The sequence below is a fragment of the Taeniopygia guttata genome, chromosome 5 (assembly GCF_048771995.1).
Source record: "Taeniopygia guttata chromosome 5, bTaeGut7.mat, whole genome shotgun sequence".
Lineage (NCBI taxonomy): Eukaryota > Metazoa > Chordata > Aves > Passeriformes > Estrildidae > Taeniopygia > Taeniopygia guttata.
Window position 1 is genome coordinate 23743039 of NC_133030.1, and position 16507 is coordinate 23759545.

Sequence of the window (16507 nt, forward strand, 5' to 3'; positions counted from 1 at the left end):
CAGTTTTCCCAAGGTTCCTGTAACTTCTCATTTGTAAGCAGCTTCCAGCACCTTCAGTAAGGTGATCTGTGCTGCCTCACCTCTATTTCAGAGCCACACCTGTGCTGTCTTGTCTTACCAGAGAAGAAAAGCTTTGTATGTTTTGACTCAATGACTGTCAAGATTTTTTCCAATTTTATGATTCATTTTTAGTTACTGAATTCCCACAGGTGGTATGGAAATGTGAAGCCACATCTGAAAGCTCCAGACAAAACTTCAGCAAAGAGTCATATCTCCATTACAAAGGCCTTATCTCCATCTATTGTTTGTCATTATGAACCCAAACACTCACAAATTGTACAATATAAGCTGTCATTTACTTCCCCTCAACCAAGCAACCTACAGATAGCCTCTGATGCATTTAATTAGTCCATATCTATAAGCACTTTGATAAAAAGCAATATAATGTGCCAAGTATTACTATTGAGTAACCAGCAGCTCAAAAGCATCTTGCCAAAGTACAGCAATAAGCTTTGTCCTTTTAAACCTGCTTATAATAATTATAGCTGTTAACAACAGATATTGTTCAGCTGAATGAACATCGTGAGACTTCAGCAAACAGCTCTCATCAATCTGACATTCTTACAAACATCCCTTGCTAAATGTCAAGTGAGATTTCCAGAGGGAAAGAAAAGTGTCTTTCCTCCCAGAAAAGGACAAAGTTTACACAGATAAGAACAGAAAGTGAGACAGAAGTGGAAGCAAATCAATGTTTTCAAAAGAGCTCTAAAATTACTGACAACTATACAACCTATTAATAAAGGTCTGGTTCTAAGCAGGAGAAAGAATCATTTACAGTGCAGAAAACTGCTTCTTTTGGACACTGGCATTACTCTTCATAGCTAAAGAAGAAACCAAGAAAACAGTGATTTTAATTTTTTTTTTTTTTATTTCACACTTCTGTTCTAGTCCTTTGAAGAGTTATTCGGAAGTAGCTTGCCATGTGTTAAACTGTTCATTCATTCTTTAATATCCTAAACAAAATGATAAATACCTTACTGGCACAAGATAAACCACAGTACATTTCATGATAATTTTGTGGTATTTGCACAATTTCAATATACAGGTGGATTTTTCTGAAGGAATATTTATAATATCTTGTTCACTGGAATACCCAATGCTGCAGTGGACTTCCACCAACAGAATACCCCAATATGTTAACCAATGTGAGAACAGAATGAATGAGTAAGCATTAGCTAAGCAGCAAGATGCTTTCAAAGTGCTACCTCAAGAAAACACAACAAAATCACCAATAGTTCGGTATCATTTTCTGTTTGGTCTGGGCTTTTTTTTTTTTTTTAATCAAAAGGATGCTGAAGCATTTTTAAAATTTTTGAAGTGATAAATCTCTAGCATGTCTTACAATAAGCACCTCACTTTCCCATGTGTATATTAGAATAATTTCCTTCATGTGGATGTAGCTTATTACCAGTAACATATGTATTGCAGTCCTCCTTTTGTGTTTGATTTGTGCCATAGCCTTTCACATATACACATAAAGTCCTAGCATCAGCTGCCATTTAACAAGCTACCACAAGGAGTAATATTTTCAGAAAAGCAGACTTGTGGTTCTCAAAGAAATTTTCATAGTTGAAAGAAACACAGAAGAATAGCCCTACTTCCACAATGCTTTGCAAAATACTCCTGAAATACTTCAAGAACTGCTCTGTCTCCAAGCTTCATGAACACTTCCATTTAACAGATGCAAATTTTTTTAATGGGGAGAAAGAAAATGCTACTTTCTATTTCCAGGTTGAATCTAAAATTAATCATGCTTACACACTTAGAATAAGTAGAATTGCAAGGTTTTTTTTCCCACTGATAGATTCATACGTATTAACAAGTTATGAAATCACTTAGCCCATCTGTAAATCAAGCCACTGAATTTCCTACTGCAAGACTAGTTCTACATGGCAAACAAGAATAAGGTATTGTACTTGAAGAGTCAAGTGGATAAACAGAAAAATTGAAATAGCAGTTATTTGAATTCAGTCACACACACTGTTATACTGGTAGTGAGGTTCACTATAAATGACTTTCCAAGTCATTAGAGTCTGGACATGACTGGTTTTCTGACAGTCTCATACGTTTAACTTTTATAGTAATAACTTCTGTTTGAGCCAGTTTCAAAATGCCATAATTAAAGGAAACTTCTGCATTTTGCAGCTTTGGACTCTGCACAAGTTTTAGCCCTTGGCCATAGCACTTTGCTGAAAAGCTTTCATCTAGGGTAGAATTTAAGATTTCAGGTCTTCCAAATTTAAGACCTTGTGACTTAAAAACTACCTTAAAAGCTGACCAAGGTAAAAGTAATGTGATTATACACACCTGAATCACGAAACAAAGAGTTCTGAATACTTTACATTTGTCTGAATGGGATTTTACTCTGATTTCTAAAGATAACTCTAACTCTACCAGCTATTCTAGTGCATTGGCAGCCATAGAGCTTCCTTCTTTCAACAGAAGATAAGTAATTTTTCATTTAGGAACTAAACAAGTGCTTTATAAATCTGAAGTACTGTCATTTACTTTCTGACACTCAACACTAACCAAATCCAATCTGGATAAAGAACCCTGTATTAAAGAAATAAAAAACTTAAAATATAACAAGGAGGGGCATGGAACACTTGTGCTATTCCATCTAAGAAAGAAATGGGTCAACATTTTCATTGTTCCAAGGTGCAAACAACCATTATTCATTACAGTTACAGGATTGTTTTAGTCTCCTTCATCAAACCAAGAAGCATTTGCAGCAACCCCTGCATCTGTGACAGGTCTGAATGACTAGTGGTCACATTAGCCAATCCCGTTCCATGCAAAAAAAAAAAAAAACAAAACAAAAAAAAAAAAAAAACCAAAAAAAAAAACAACCAAAAAAATCAGAGGGAGCTATCAAAAGTAATACACCACAAACAAAACTTGCTAATTTCTCTGAACATTAAAGCCTTTTTTTTTTTTTTAACTTGATCAGTGTCTGAAGTAAGCTTAGGTTGTTGTTCTGTTGCTCAGTTCCTCCCATACTAAAAGAACAGATTCAGCAAAGTCACTGTCATCAACATCTCTTAACAAAGTACACAAAGCGCTGAGCCTTAGCCAGCTCTTCAGATCAAAGCGGGTAACAAATAAATTACATACCTGCATCAGAGACAGGACTGGTATGACAAAAGGGAGGGGAGAGACTGGGAGAGGTGATAAGGTCATTTCACCTATCTTTTATTGGATTTACATGTTTGCAATAAGCAAATTAAGCCACAACAACACCCACAGCTAATGAGCTAATGAGTTGTTAGCACCACCTCCGCTTGCTCGCTTAGAGGCAGGATGCTTTACCGCGGCCAGTCCGGCTGCCTCCCCGCCCCAATTCGGCAGGAAAAGCAGCTGGACCGGTGCTCCACCAGCCCTGCTGGCGGCCGTTCCCAAGGCTTGTGCTGCATCAGGATGCACTGAATTTAAAAGAGCTATTTTAGAGCTCTTTTGGAGCTACACTTTAAGCACTTCCAGGTCACGAAGAAAACAAACCGATTTTAAACTGCTTTCAATCGTGATAAAATTCAGTAAGGAGTCCAGAAAAAAACAGCAAAGAGAAGAGATTAAAAGACTTAAAGTAGAGATACAGCTCACTTAAACGGTCTTTAAATAGTGGGCTCCAGTCTTTCTAAAGACTTGCAGAGGAAGCTCAATGGAGGAAGCTCAATGGAGAGAAGGCAAATATCTGTGGTCAGTGAAACACCAAACTAATGTTTGGAGACAAGACGGGGCCAACACCAGCTGAAACTTAATCTCCTTTGCACAGGTTAAAACAAAAAAAGTCATCTAAAAATTTTCTGATAGTTGTTCACCTCACAAGTACAAGAAGTTTTAATGTTTTGGACAGAAAATCAGCTTCTGTTATAGAATAAGTGGTTATGGCAGAAGCACTTCAAACTTCTGAAATAATAGATGAATGTATATGCTCACATACTATTTCTAGCTTTATACATGGGAACAGGAATGGATTTCTAAATAAATACTGTGTTACTCCCTGAATAAAGTCTGAAAATGTTTGTGTCACACAGTTTTAAGAGAACAATGAAGACAGCAGAGACAAGGGGCGTATCTGTATTTATGAAGATTTGAAGTCAAAAGGCAAAGTCAGTTCAAGTTATTTTGTAAAAGAAACTAGCCCAAAGTATTTTAATACAGATACAACCTCATTCTGGCAGTGACAGAACATCATAACAAGACTAAAGTGCTACTAATTGTATTATTTAAATAATAGTTGTATTTATGCAGAAGGTGGTAGGGACTGTCTTGAAGGACTCAGTGCTTTTTCTTATTCAGAATTGGAATTATAAATTATTTTTAAGCTTTCTAGAGGAAGACTACACAAACATAGAAATTAATGTAAATATATTGTTAAAACTTGTCTCTGTCATATCCAAGAACCTAAAATTTAAACCCCACATAGTTTCATCATCTCTTGTGAATTTGCAAGCTCTTAATGCATTCATTTCCAAAATCAGAATTCAAAGCCACCATCTTTATGAACTATTTTAAACAAATATTCTGTACCACAACAGATGTGAAGGGGTAAAATATTACAGTGTTGTTCTGTGCTTCAAGTGTAAACAAGATCCTAAATTTAAATATATTTGCTCTGTAAAGGAATACATACTAAGGTGGCTTCAGATGAAAACTTGCTTTTTAATAATAATTTTCTATTTTTGGATTCTCAAATCAAGTTCTATTGAAAATAACACCCCAAACATCAGATGCTATGGGCTAATTCAATGGGAATATGCTGTATTAATGTTTTATTATATCCCATAAATTTAAGCGTAATCACTAGAGTCATGTTACTTTTTGATGGAAGCCCATGATCTTCATATTCATTAAATATCATATAGATCATATTCAGGGGGCAGAGATTCCTCTAAATTTGTGACTATAAGGTTCAAGGCAACATAATCTTAACTTTGTTAAAACTCTAGCTAGAGGTGTCATTTTACCAAGCACGGCAATCAGAGCCTTTGCTGGGAACAGCTGGCTGGCCTGCTGTCAGACCCTAAGCCCTGGAGCTGCTGCATGGTCCAACTGCTCTGAGTTCTACCAACCTGTGTCCTCAGAGCAGTGTCGGTCCTCAAGTTTCCCTGTGCAGCTACAAAGCAATTAAAGCAGCTCAACACCTGTATGGGTTTTTTAATATTCATCTCTATTCTTTAAACTGATCTCACAGTCCTACTTTGTTGTTTCTACCCTTGGGGGAAACAGAATCAACCCTGTAATTCCAGAGCAGGATTTGTAACAAAATGTATTAGCATAAGCTGCTGTACAAACTGTGGCTGGATTTCATACCCACTGTGAATGGGGGCTATGCAAAACAATGGAAAGCAAGAAACAGCCTCCAGTACAGGAAGTCGGAACTTCATGGTTGATTTAGTGACTTTTAGTGACTCAACCCTTGCTTAATCATTCTCAAATTATTCTTGAGCCAGTGTGAAGGGAATGAGTCAGAATTTGCTTGCATATTTCATCTCGATCCTTACCAGCAAAGGGCATGCAAAGCCAGCAAAGAACAAGACTGAAATGATGATGGCAATATTTACAAACAAAGCCAAATCTAACCTTGCTAATGACACAGAAGCTGCCCACTATCCTGACTTGGTGATCCACATTTATTGCCCTCATCCAGTGTGAAGAGCAGCTGCATCAGTCCTAGCGAGGGCTTGTTGCAGGTAGTTCAGATTCAGGCATCCCCAGTATGGTCCATTTCTCCATCTGTCCTGTGCTACTGAAGTGCAGTTTTAAACCTACTTAGCCAATAAAGGTAATGCAAAAGGCAGCAGCAAAGCAACACTGGTGTACTGATCCTCACTCCTGCCTGGGGATGAGCAGCTTAATTAAAAATTTTGGCACTAAAGGTCACAGATAGCAAAAGACCAAATATCTGAACCACAGTCTTGACCAACAATGCATTGCTTGGACATCCCATTTTGTTCCAGTTCTGCCATTAAAATAGTTTTATCTCTAAAGGAAAGTATTGCTTTAACTTGCAAAATGATTGCATTTTATCAGCTATTCAACAATAAATTTTAAAAATTACTGCTTGCTGAGTGCCTGCAAGTAGAAATTGAAAGCCCAAGCAAGTAAAAGTTTTTTCTCATTTGATGAAACTTGGGGCATCATATGTATAATGAAATGCCATTAAAGATATTTGTTACTGTAGTGCAGAGAAAGCAACTTAATCAGAAATAGCATCAGAAGGACACACAGTGGTGGCAGGGAAGCTTCTCATTTTTGTCCTGAGGGGCAGTAACCATACACTGGGGAGCAATTTACCAGCATAATACAATCGCTCAAAACCAGCTTTAGTAGTCTACAGTACATAAATCTGTACACTCTTTATCCTACAGGAAAACTGGCCACAGAGAAAGCAAAAGCAATTAAGACAGATCGCAAAGTAGCTACATACGCCTGTAGTAGATGAAATAAGACTATTTTTTCCTAGACATTTTTATACTTACCTGAACTCTGTTAATATCAACAGGCACAGAAAAAGAGCCTGCTCCCTCTAAAAGGACCGGACCAGAACACTTGCCTAGATTTAAAGGCAGTGCATATTTCCAGTACTATTGGGGATTATCATGTCTAATGGATAGGGCAATGAGACAACTGAGGTGTATTGTTTTCTTTTGTCTACTAAACCAACAGAATCCAACAGACTTCTAATCTGGGACTAAAGCAAAGACAAAGAACATTAGTTTCATCTCATATCATCTACACAAACTCCTTTTCAATTATAACATCAAATCATAAAAATAAAATTGAGACTTTACAGAACTGAAAAAAAAAAACCCAACAGCTCAAGTACCAGCCTTTAAGATGTGAAAACCAAACCACCTTAGTATCACACTAGTAGTCTTGCTCAAAACATTTTTAGTGTAGGAGCATATTCAAGATTTGTTTCAGCAAAGGAAACAATTAAGGCACTTCTTTTGTTTTGTAATACTAAAAATTCAATCAGTATTACACTAACAAAAGGCAATTTCCAGTCCCATTACTAACAATGGTAAAAAGCCCATGTAACCTTAAATTCTTAATGTTTCCTAGTGTCTGTGTATTTATCCTACTAAAATCAAGTGGAACATCAGGGCCTTCTGTAGAAGACATGCTCTTCTTGCTCCAGTGACCTTTTCTCCACTGCTTCTCATAGTGCTCACCACTAGGCTTAAATAATTAAACAGGTCTCAGCCTGAAGTGACTTCAGAAATGCACCTACATTTGAAAAGTACTATTTAGACAATAATTTGTAGAACAACTGGAGGTCAAATGTCTATTCTCATAAACTGATGCCCTTCTTGGAAGCACCTATTCATTTCCATTGCCCGAGGGCCTGGACAAGATCATGCAAGGAGCCTTCTAGTACACCAATTACAGTTAAACAACATGGAAAGAAGGACAACCACCAGCAACGTTCAGAAGTAAAAGCACATGTATGGTTTCTGCTTAAAAGAAAGAGAGCACTCTCATTGTATAATAGACATTAAATTAGGACAAAATAAACTTAATAAGTATTCACATTACATTTAGAAATTAATATTATTTTTCTAAATATTCATAGATTTAGAAAGCACATTTTGGTAAGTCATGGCTTTTCTCCTCCCTCAATAATAACAAAGTACATTTCTACAGGCAAAGTAAGCATTTATGAATATCAGAGAAGTAATTTTATCCATCTCTACTTCTGTTGTATCCTCAAGGCCATGACTTTATAGGCTGTCCTGTGTTCTCCTACATTCTCCTACAGTTTCCCTATCCATATCAAAAAGCGTAAAGAAAATGGTGGTTTTGGGGAAGCTTGTTTCCTGCTGATACCAACATAAACATTTCAAGTTGGCTCAGTCCTAGACAGAGAAAAAGATGTCGGTTTATGTCACAGAGAGATAAGAGACAAGGAAGTTACTCTTCTCCACTGCCAGACCTCAGAATCTTCCATTACATTTCAGATGGAAAAATCATTGAAATGTTCATGATTCAAAGCAAAGCTTTGATTTCAAATGGGAAAATACATTCTATAAAAATAAGCTTTTTCGACAAACTCCTCCTTTTCTCCTCTCTTTCTACATTCTAAGTATGTCTAGTAGAACATATAAATAATATAATAAATATAATGTTCAATGAGACAGGTGTGGAACTTCTCTTTTCATCTAAATGAAAATCAAAATTGTGCATCTCCACCTACTTCAGAAAAAGAATATAATAAGAAGAATTAAGGCAGATTAAGAGACTCTTTTAGGCAGCTTAAGACTCTTAAGCACACACTCCCAAGCCAAGTATTTATAATACAAGAAGTCTCCTAGTTACCTCTCTCAAATGTCACTGTTGTCAGTATTGCATAAAGCTGCTTAAACTATAAAGCTGATTGTCAAGGGAATCCCAGTCTGAAGGGATCTTTTGTGGTCTGAAAGGGTTGTGACTTCTGTAAAAGGAGGGCATTGGGTTACTACAGCAAGCTTTGAATATCAATGACAAAAGAGGAAAAGGAAAGCTCACAAGTCAGGCTGTACTCTCTCCCCCTTACCACTCATCTAAATTGCCTGGTAGTTGTAGGGCAGGAAAAAGCCAAGGAGAACCAGGGTAGTCCTTGCTCTCCGAGGCCACTTTGCTCTCCAGTAAAGAGCATGGACACTATCCTGCAGGTCACAGGACAACAAAAAATGCCTCTGAGCAATGCTCAATACACAGCCCACTCCACTGCGAGTATTCCTTGCAAATTTCAGAGGCAAAAAACCACGTGGGACAGATGTGATATGAAACATGAAGAGAAGTAAAGTGTTTACTTCCTGATGGCACAGATTACATGTATCCAGACGTACATTAACTCAGCCACTTTCCTCTGCACATTCTAGAGCTGATAATATAATGCTATTCGTAATTTTTTAGTTTTTGGAGAGGGTCAAATTTACACACTTCTGGCATGTATTTTTCATGGAAGACATGGCTGATTATATAAAAACTGCTATTGTCAAATATTCTGAGGTCTAGTTCATGATCTCCAGAAATCACAACATTTTCTTTTCCAGTAACGAAAATACCTACCCATTCAGTTCTATTACATGATAAAAATTTTCCATGTATTGGTCACTTGATTTCAGCCTATTTCCAGATACTTAGGCTCTTGCATACCTACTTAGTAAATTACCTCTTTTGCCTGCCTCAGTTTCTTCAGGCTTTTTGAATTCAACTGATCTTAATGTTAACTGTTTTTAGCTAATGAGAGGAATGATTGCATATCTGAACAGATAAAGAACATGACTTTAATATTTACAACCCAATTGTAATACAATAACTGAAGCGTCTCTGGTGGGGCAGCATATCCACTAAGTTCTGTTCTGATTTGAATTTTATTTTTACTTAATATTTAAGGATAAATAAAGGATATAAATAATATCTTTTATTTAAGGAACTGTAGCTCAAATTTTGTAGATAAATCCAAGCCTTAAGTTTTCAAAGCTTTTTTCAAGAGAGCTCCAAATTCCTTATGGAGTTTTCATAATGCCACTCCTGTTATTAGCCTTATTCAAAATAAAAATGGAGACTTGAGAACTGAATTATTTCTGAAGCATACACTTGAAAAGTTAAAAAAAAGAAAAAAAACACTCTAAAACCCATTTTCTCCCAGCTAAACTGCCAAAATACACTTTGCATGCAAAATAAAAACTTTCTTCCACATGCGACCTGAACAATGCAATCGCTATTTCTATTCTTGCAAAAATAGGAAAGTACTTTCACCTTTGAAACAATCTCTGAGTTCATCTTATTCCACCCTCTTCTCTACAGTTTTTGCTATTGAACTTTCTGCTTTCCAGAAGGCAGCTACTCTTGCAGGTTTTAAGTAGGCAGATAGTTTAGTTTCAAAGTGTATAATTTTCCTGAAACAACCGAGGGTATAGTGAAGATTTATAAGTTTACATGAAATGCACCTTTATCATGAGGGACTCCAGAGAAAATAAGAAATAGGTTGAAATGAATGCAGACCCAAGATGAGAGCCTCTATGGAAAGGCCTGACCCTCAGAACATTCACCTTTGCTTCACATCATTCACTAATGATGCTTTCAAGAATGTTTAACTGATGAACAGTAAGTGGTGAGGGGGAAATCACACAGACTAAGAGGTGCCATCCCTAGATTTACATAATCATGCCAAAATGATGTCTTCAATGTATTTAATAAGACTAGTAGAGAAGCATTGCTGTTCTTTCTCATTTGCCAATTTATTGCTGGGACATCAGAAAAAACAGTAAAGTTTATACACTGGTAGACAAATTTCAAAAAGCAAACAAAGGTTCTATAAAAAATATGTCCACTCCTTCATAGCCCCATGTTGCCTTTTCTCCTACAGCTAAAAAAGGGAAAGGAGAGGGCTTCTAATGCTCTCACAGGAAGATAAATGAAATTAAGCGAACATTTCCAAAAAAGAGTCACTGCCCTCCCACTGCACTTGTTATCTTTCCTTCACACCAAATCAGCTGCTTCAGGGAAGTTAAACAGAGGTTGATATAAGTCTGTTCTTTTGTAAGCAGGACAAACAACGGGACTGGAACTTATCCTGCAGTTACAAGTACATGCTGGACTTCATGGGTCCTTGACATAAATTTAACCTACCAAAACAACCTCTAAAATTGCCAAAAAGATTGGAATGGTCCTCATGGAAAAATCTGCTGGCCACAGGTCACAAACTCCATGATATGTAAAAAATGCATGAAGAAAAGCCCTTCACTTAGTCGGCAGTTATATGCTTCATTTAAGCATGTTTTTGTTTTACACTTTTCTGTTCACCTCTGCAAGGCACAGAATACACAGAGTATTTACCACTGATGGCCAGTTGAGTAAAGAAATTCTGGCAAATTACAAAACAATTATCAGTGCAAAAAGTTTCTTCAAAACACACGGGGAAGAGACCTAGATTTCTTGCTACAGTTCTGCCTCTGCAGTATCTGTTCTGAGAAAGTCTCCAGTTTCTGAAGAAATCTCTGCCCACCATCCTCCCCCAGGATCAATAGGATTCTACCTTATGTAACCATTCTAAGTTTGGCGCAAGAGCTCTTACACAGCAGCATCTTGCAGATTGTGAGAACACCAATATGCTGTTTCCTCCTTGGCAATATGAAACGGCTGTAGAAAACTCAGCTTACCATCAGGTCATTTGATCTTCACTTTGAGAATTTCACCATCACTACCTGAACAATCTGAGAAGTAACAGCCTCTGGAAGCAGATTCCCACCTGTATATATATATATATATACCATGCCCTCAACACTACCCTTTTGGGCCACTCCTGAAAGCTACGATGTCTTAATAAATATATTCTCTCATTTTTAAAATGTTTGTATACAACTCAAAAGTACATTAACTTCCACACTAATTTGGAAAAATGTTAGGAACTCTTAGTATTAAAGGATGCCTTGTTAGCTACCTCAATCTCTGAAAAGACAAATAATAAATAGCACCATAACGGGTGTCCTCCTTAAACAACCTGATTACCTGTCTTTTTGACAAGATAAAAAATTAAACAAATCTCTCAAATAAACTTCACTTTCACACTTCCAACTAGGAATACTGAAATTTGTTTTAGAAATTACAATTAATTTGGCTTAAATTCAAGACTCTTAACCAGCATATTACCTACCATGTTTGCTTGCTAGCCTAAGAAAAGGAATTTTGAAGTCTCCTTCACTCCTAGACCTTATTCTTTGACACAGAATGAAAAGAAATGGGAAGGAGAAGTAAAAGAGAAAGTGGGAATGAGGGGGGTCAGTTGGTGTGGAATGTAATTTACTTCATTCACCTAACTTGTCAATTCAAAGGATGTATATGCAGCTTCATTTTTCTTCAACCGGAAAAAAGTAAATTTTACTTACTATTAATACTTTTAAGAGTAAAGAACCCTAAATTCACCTGCATGAATTTCCAGTGATCAGAATATTTGTCAAAGTAGTATACATTCATAACAATGTGTTCCTGAAAAACTACTCTTTTCTGCCTCCTTATTTCAAAACCAGGCCAGTGTCATCACATTAATGTAAGATAATATTGCAGGCCAACACAGTGAGTCAGCAATCAAAATGACATGTTCTGCCTTCCCACAGAACTTGTTCTTTTGGTTTTAGTCCTGGAATTGCTGGTACATCTCCTCTCTTCCACCCTCCCCTTACTTCTATGCCACTGCATTGCTTCAAGATTGCCTTACCAGTTGTAAGCCCAGCTTGTTCCAGGAGAAAGAAAGAATTCATGTGTAAAGTACCCTGGGTCTTAAAAACACAGAAACATGTGCTGGAGAAGGTTAATGCCTGGTTGGCTGAGTTCAGCAACAAGAAAAGGAAGCTGCTCAATTAACTGAAACTAAATGAAAAAGAAATTTCTGTTATCTTCCACTTATTCTTAAAAAAACATTTAGATAATTCAGCTCATGAGAACCTCATTGTACCCATACTCCTACTGAGACACTTTACCTATGACACACTGCCAGATCCGTGCAGGCCTTCCTGTCAAATTCCAGCAAGATGCACAAAGCATAGTGGATTGAGCTCACACAAGCAGCCAAAGAGTACAGAGGAGAAAGCATTTTACACATTAGGTGAGACTGAAGGCATATGGGGCATTACACCATGAAACACAATTGAAATTCAAGGATCACTAAAACGAAACAATATTCCTTTTATAGATTTGACTACTTATTTGGGTTTCTTTATAAACAAAAACCCCACATGGTCCAACTGGTGATAAAGTCTGTTCCCACATAAAACCTGCTAAAACTTAGTATTATTCATTTCCACTCTTACCATAAGAGTAGCAATAGTATTAGAAAACAATATTGATCTTGCAGTAACATATTATGTAACATACAATATCATGTATAAGAGATACCAAAATAACCCCAAAAATAACAAGTGTGACAGTATAATTAAGAAATCAGAAGCAAAATTCTAGAAAAGTTCTAATGAAAATCTACTAAACCAAAACAACTGGGGGAACATGGGAAGAGAAGCACTAGGTTGCCTCTTCAGTGAGCCTGTTTAAATACCAAATAACAAGCATTTGCTTTAGTCTAAAATATAAGAAGATAATGAAGAAGCATGACTACATACAAACCAGATGATTAATAACAGCTGGACACCCTAAAGAGCAATGACATACTTCTTTTCCAGTATATAGGCAACTGCTCTTCCACTCAGTTTAAGGCAACCTTACTAAATTTTATTCTATATATCAGAATATACAGAAATGGAAATGAAGAAAAATCTGTCATCTTTTTCACCAGAACATGAAAGTTTCATCTCCAGGCAGAACATTTGTCCCCTGCTTTCATCCAGTAATCATCTCTGCTTTGATAGTCTCATTTAATGCTACAATTCTAAAACCAGGGTAAGGCTCTAAAAATCATGAGTTGTCATGTCTTCTCACACACACACCTTTTTTTTTTTTTTTTTTTTTTGACCCTCATTGCACAGAGATTGTTCCTCATAGTGAAAAGAAAACACAGCCCATTTCCTGGTGAAATAAGATTCCGATGCAACACACAGTTGGAGCTTGAGAAAAGTACAATGTGGGCAAACTATGGTAAACTGCATCCTGCCCAGAAAGAGATCTGGTTGTCATAATCATATACAGTAAATGCACATGCAACACAGAAGCATCACTTCCAGAAAATGAGGGGAAACACACCTATAACCAGTTCTTCTTTCTTCCTTAATCCATCTTTAAAGCTATTATGCAAAACCAGTGGGAAATAGAGGGACTGACTGACAGGATGCAATAATATAAAGTGATTTGATTACTCTGAAGCAGAGCCTTTTCATTAAGTTTTTAGCTTTAGAACACAGGATCTATTACAAGAGTCATTATACTTCTTTGTACCAAAGAGATCTGATGTGTCTTTGTATTTACAAATCTGATGTAATTTCCCTTTTCTTTGCATACACACATATAGAAGCCCTGAACATCTGGTTATTCAGTAGAGCTCTATGATGATCTCTGTCTATTTACAGTTCATATCCACCTATGCAGTATTTCAAAGAGATACCATATTCTTCAATATTAGTCATTCATATTCCTATAATTGAAAAGGCATGAGTACTTAGCAATTGCACTTGGAGAATGAAGCATCTTTGAAATGTATTTACAGATGGTTTGCTTACCTCCTTGGGAATGCTAAGTACTATCAGTGTAGCAATAAAAAAAACTCAACTACAAGAGCTCTGATTCTATTGCAGTGCAATGGTATTTTATTTTTATTATTTAATGAATGTTGGGAAAGGCTACAACAGTCATACTGTTACAGTAGAAACTGCATTGGTGGAAGGAGGTGCAGGGGGAGGCAAAGTGCCAGGCTTAAATACTGAGTAGCACCAGAGCAATACAACTGATAGATCTCCAGAAATTCTGGAGTTCAATGAACCATGCTGGATGAAGCATTTACTTTGGTCAGCTGAGTGCTTAGTAGCACCCCCATCCCAAAAATTAACGGCCCACAGAAACTCATTTGTGATTGGCACTTTATACCATAAGAGTTATTATTGTTTGGTCCTAAATATTGCATAAACTCTGTAGCCAAAAAAAAAAAAAAAAAAATGAAAGCAGCATTCAAAAGGTTAATGAGAAGCAAACAGATGAACTTCATGTAAGTGGATGCACAAATCTACAAATTTCTATTCTGCTACCTTCTCCTTTGGCTAACAGCAGCAGAAACAGCTTTGTACTTACATATTCATCATTCCAGAGCTGACTGAAATGCAGAGAAAAAAAACTAGACAAGATTTATGAAAATATGGAGGCTTCTACTGAAGATACTGTACAAGCTATATTTCTTGCCCATTTTAGATACTTCCCAAATATTTTAGGTTGTTTAATAAAAAGATTTCTCTTCCTAGAAATTCTAATACCTTTGAAATAAAAGGAGCTTTATAGTGCTATTTAACTAACATTTTCCAAGAGCCCTATAGATTATTATTTTCCAAGCATTTTTACTGTGCAAATGGCAGGAGAAGGAGGGGAAAAAAAGACAAAACAGAAAAGAGAAAAGGAGGTAAAAAAGGGATGCAAACTACAAGCACAGACTTTACAAACACTACACTCCGTATGCATCCAGTACTAATGTTTTAGCCTTTTTCCCATACTTTAAGCAAGCAAGCAGAAAACAAACAAGGAAACAGAAGGGGTACACAATCCCCTGGACTTACCTTTAGTACAGTCCCTCTATAAACTTCTCAGAGAGAAATTTAAATTCCTCTAAGTGGATGCGATTCTTAAAGCTCTTTTTCTTTCTCGAGTCACAGAGAAGCAAAACAATTAGTTTTCAGAGGTTCCATTTACTGCTCTTCCATCCCCAGCAAAATGCATCCAGGAGACTATGCCAAAAGTAAGCCCAGAACTCAAAGGCAATTGGAAAGGGAGCATAGGGGGCTACTGAAGAATCAGATTGTGAAATTCAGTAGCTTGAGCACAGAAATATCCTACTGTACAATATACCTGGCTTCTTGCTCACCAAAAAACTGTAGTGCAAACTGTCAGTAGTAGCCTCCAATAGCTGCTGTGTGTGCTGCAGATGGTATGTCTCACTGTTACCTTCCCAGATGGGTAGAGGATTCAGAGAGCAGCAAAACCAGGGGGTCGCCTCCAAACCAGGTGGATTGCCAGCCACTCATTCACTCAGTCCAATTAATCAAGACAAGAACAGCTCAGTCACCGGAGGTATCTCCTTCCAGGGTGCACAGGATTATGGCAAGGTTATTAATCTTGCTTTGCTGCATCCCCCCCACCCCCTACATTCAGCAGCCTGCACCGAGATGATTGCCAGCTCTGTCTCTGTCCCTGTTCTACTGCATTTTGCTCAGCCCTCTGTTGCTGCAAGTGAAACACAGAGGAGGGAGGAATACTAATAAGGTGGTTAGCTACAGTTTCTTTAAGGCATTCTACATACTGCGTGCGCCTGTGTGTTCGTGCATGTGTGTGTGCATTTTCCATGGGGCGATCTGGATTTCCTGGCAGCTGAAATAGGACTTGTTTTTACATCAAAGTCTGAATTAATCTGGATTATCACCTAATGAATATCGGAGCCAGCAATTGTATTTTACTTAGGATAAGAGGAGGGCACTAAATGGTCTAGAAGATTAGGGTGGCAGCAGTGGTTATAGGGGGAGGGAGTGGGGGGTTGGTAGTGTAGAAACCACACTACAGTTAGAAGAGCATAATCACTTAGAAAATTGTTCCAAACAGATCATTTTAGCAATGTTTTAAGAGTCATTCTTATATTCTAAACCAGTTGGGATTTTAAAATCAGCACTTTATTATCCGTCTTTAGATTAGGCAGCGATATGCAGAGTCAAGTAAATATTTTTAGAAAAGAAAAGACTTCTGGCAGGAAAAGAAAAAATTAGAATGTCAGTGGAGGCAGACATCCAGGACTGCATTTATGAAGATGCTTGAAATT

The 16507-nt window shown here is 37.1% G+C and overlaps 1 protein-coding gene across 17 annotated transcripts in view; it reads right to left on the reverse strand.

The window, feature by feature from the left end:
• Positions 1-16157, reverse strand: part of LRRC4C (leucine rich repeat containing 4C) — a 481162-nt gene extending 465005 nt beyond the window's left edge. For 4 of the 17 annotated variants that reach the window (XR_012056311.1, XR_012056307.1, XR_012056310.1 and 1 more), the window contains exon 1: positions 15258-16090. The gene's annotated coding sequence lies outside the window, so the exon portion shown is untranslated. Of the gene's footprint in view, positions 1-15257 lie in introns of all 17 variants that reach the window. The other 13 variants (XR_012056302.1, XR_012056304.1, XR_012056306.1 and 10 more) reach the window with 9 other exon arrangements.
• Between the last annotated feature and the right edge of the window lie 350 nt (positions 16158-16507).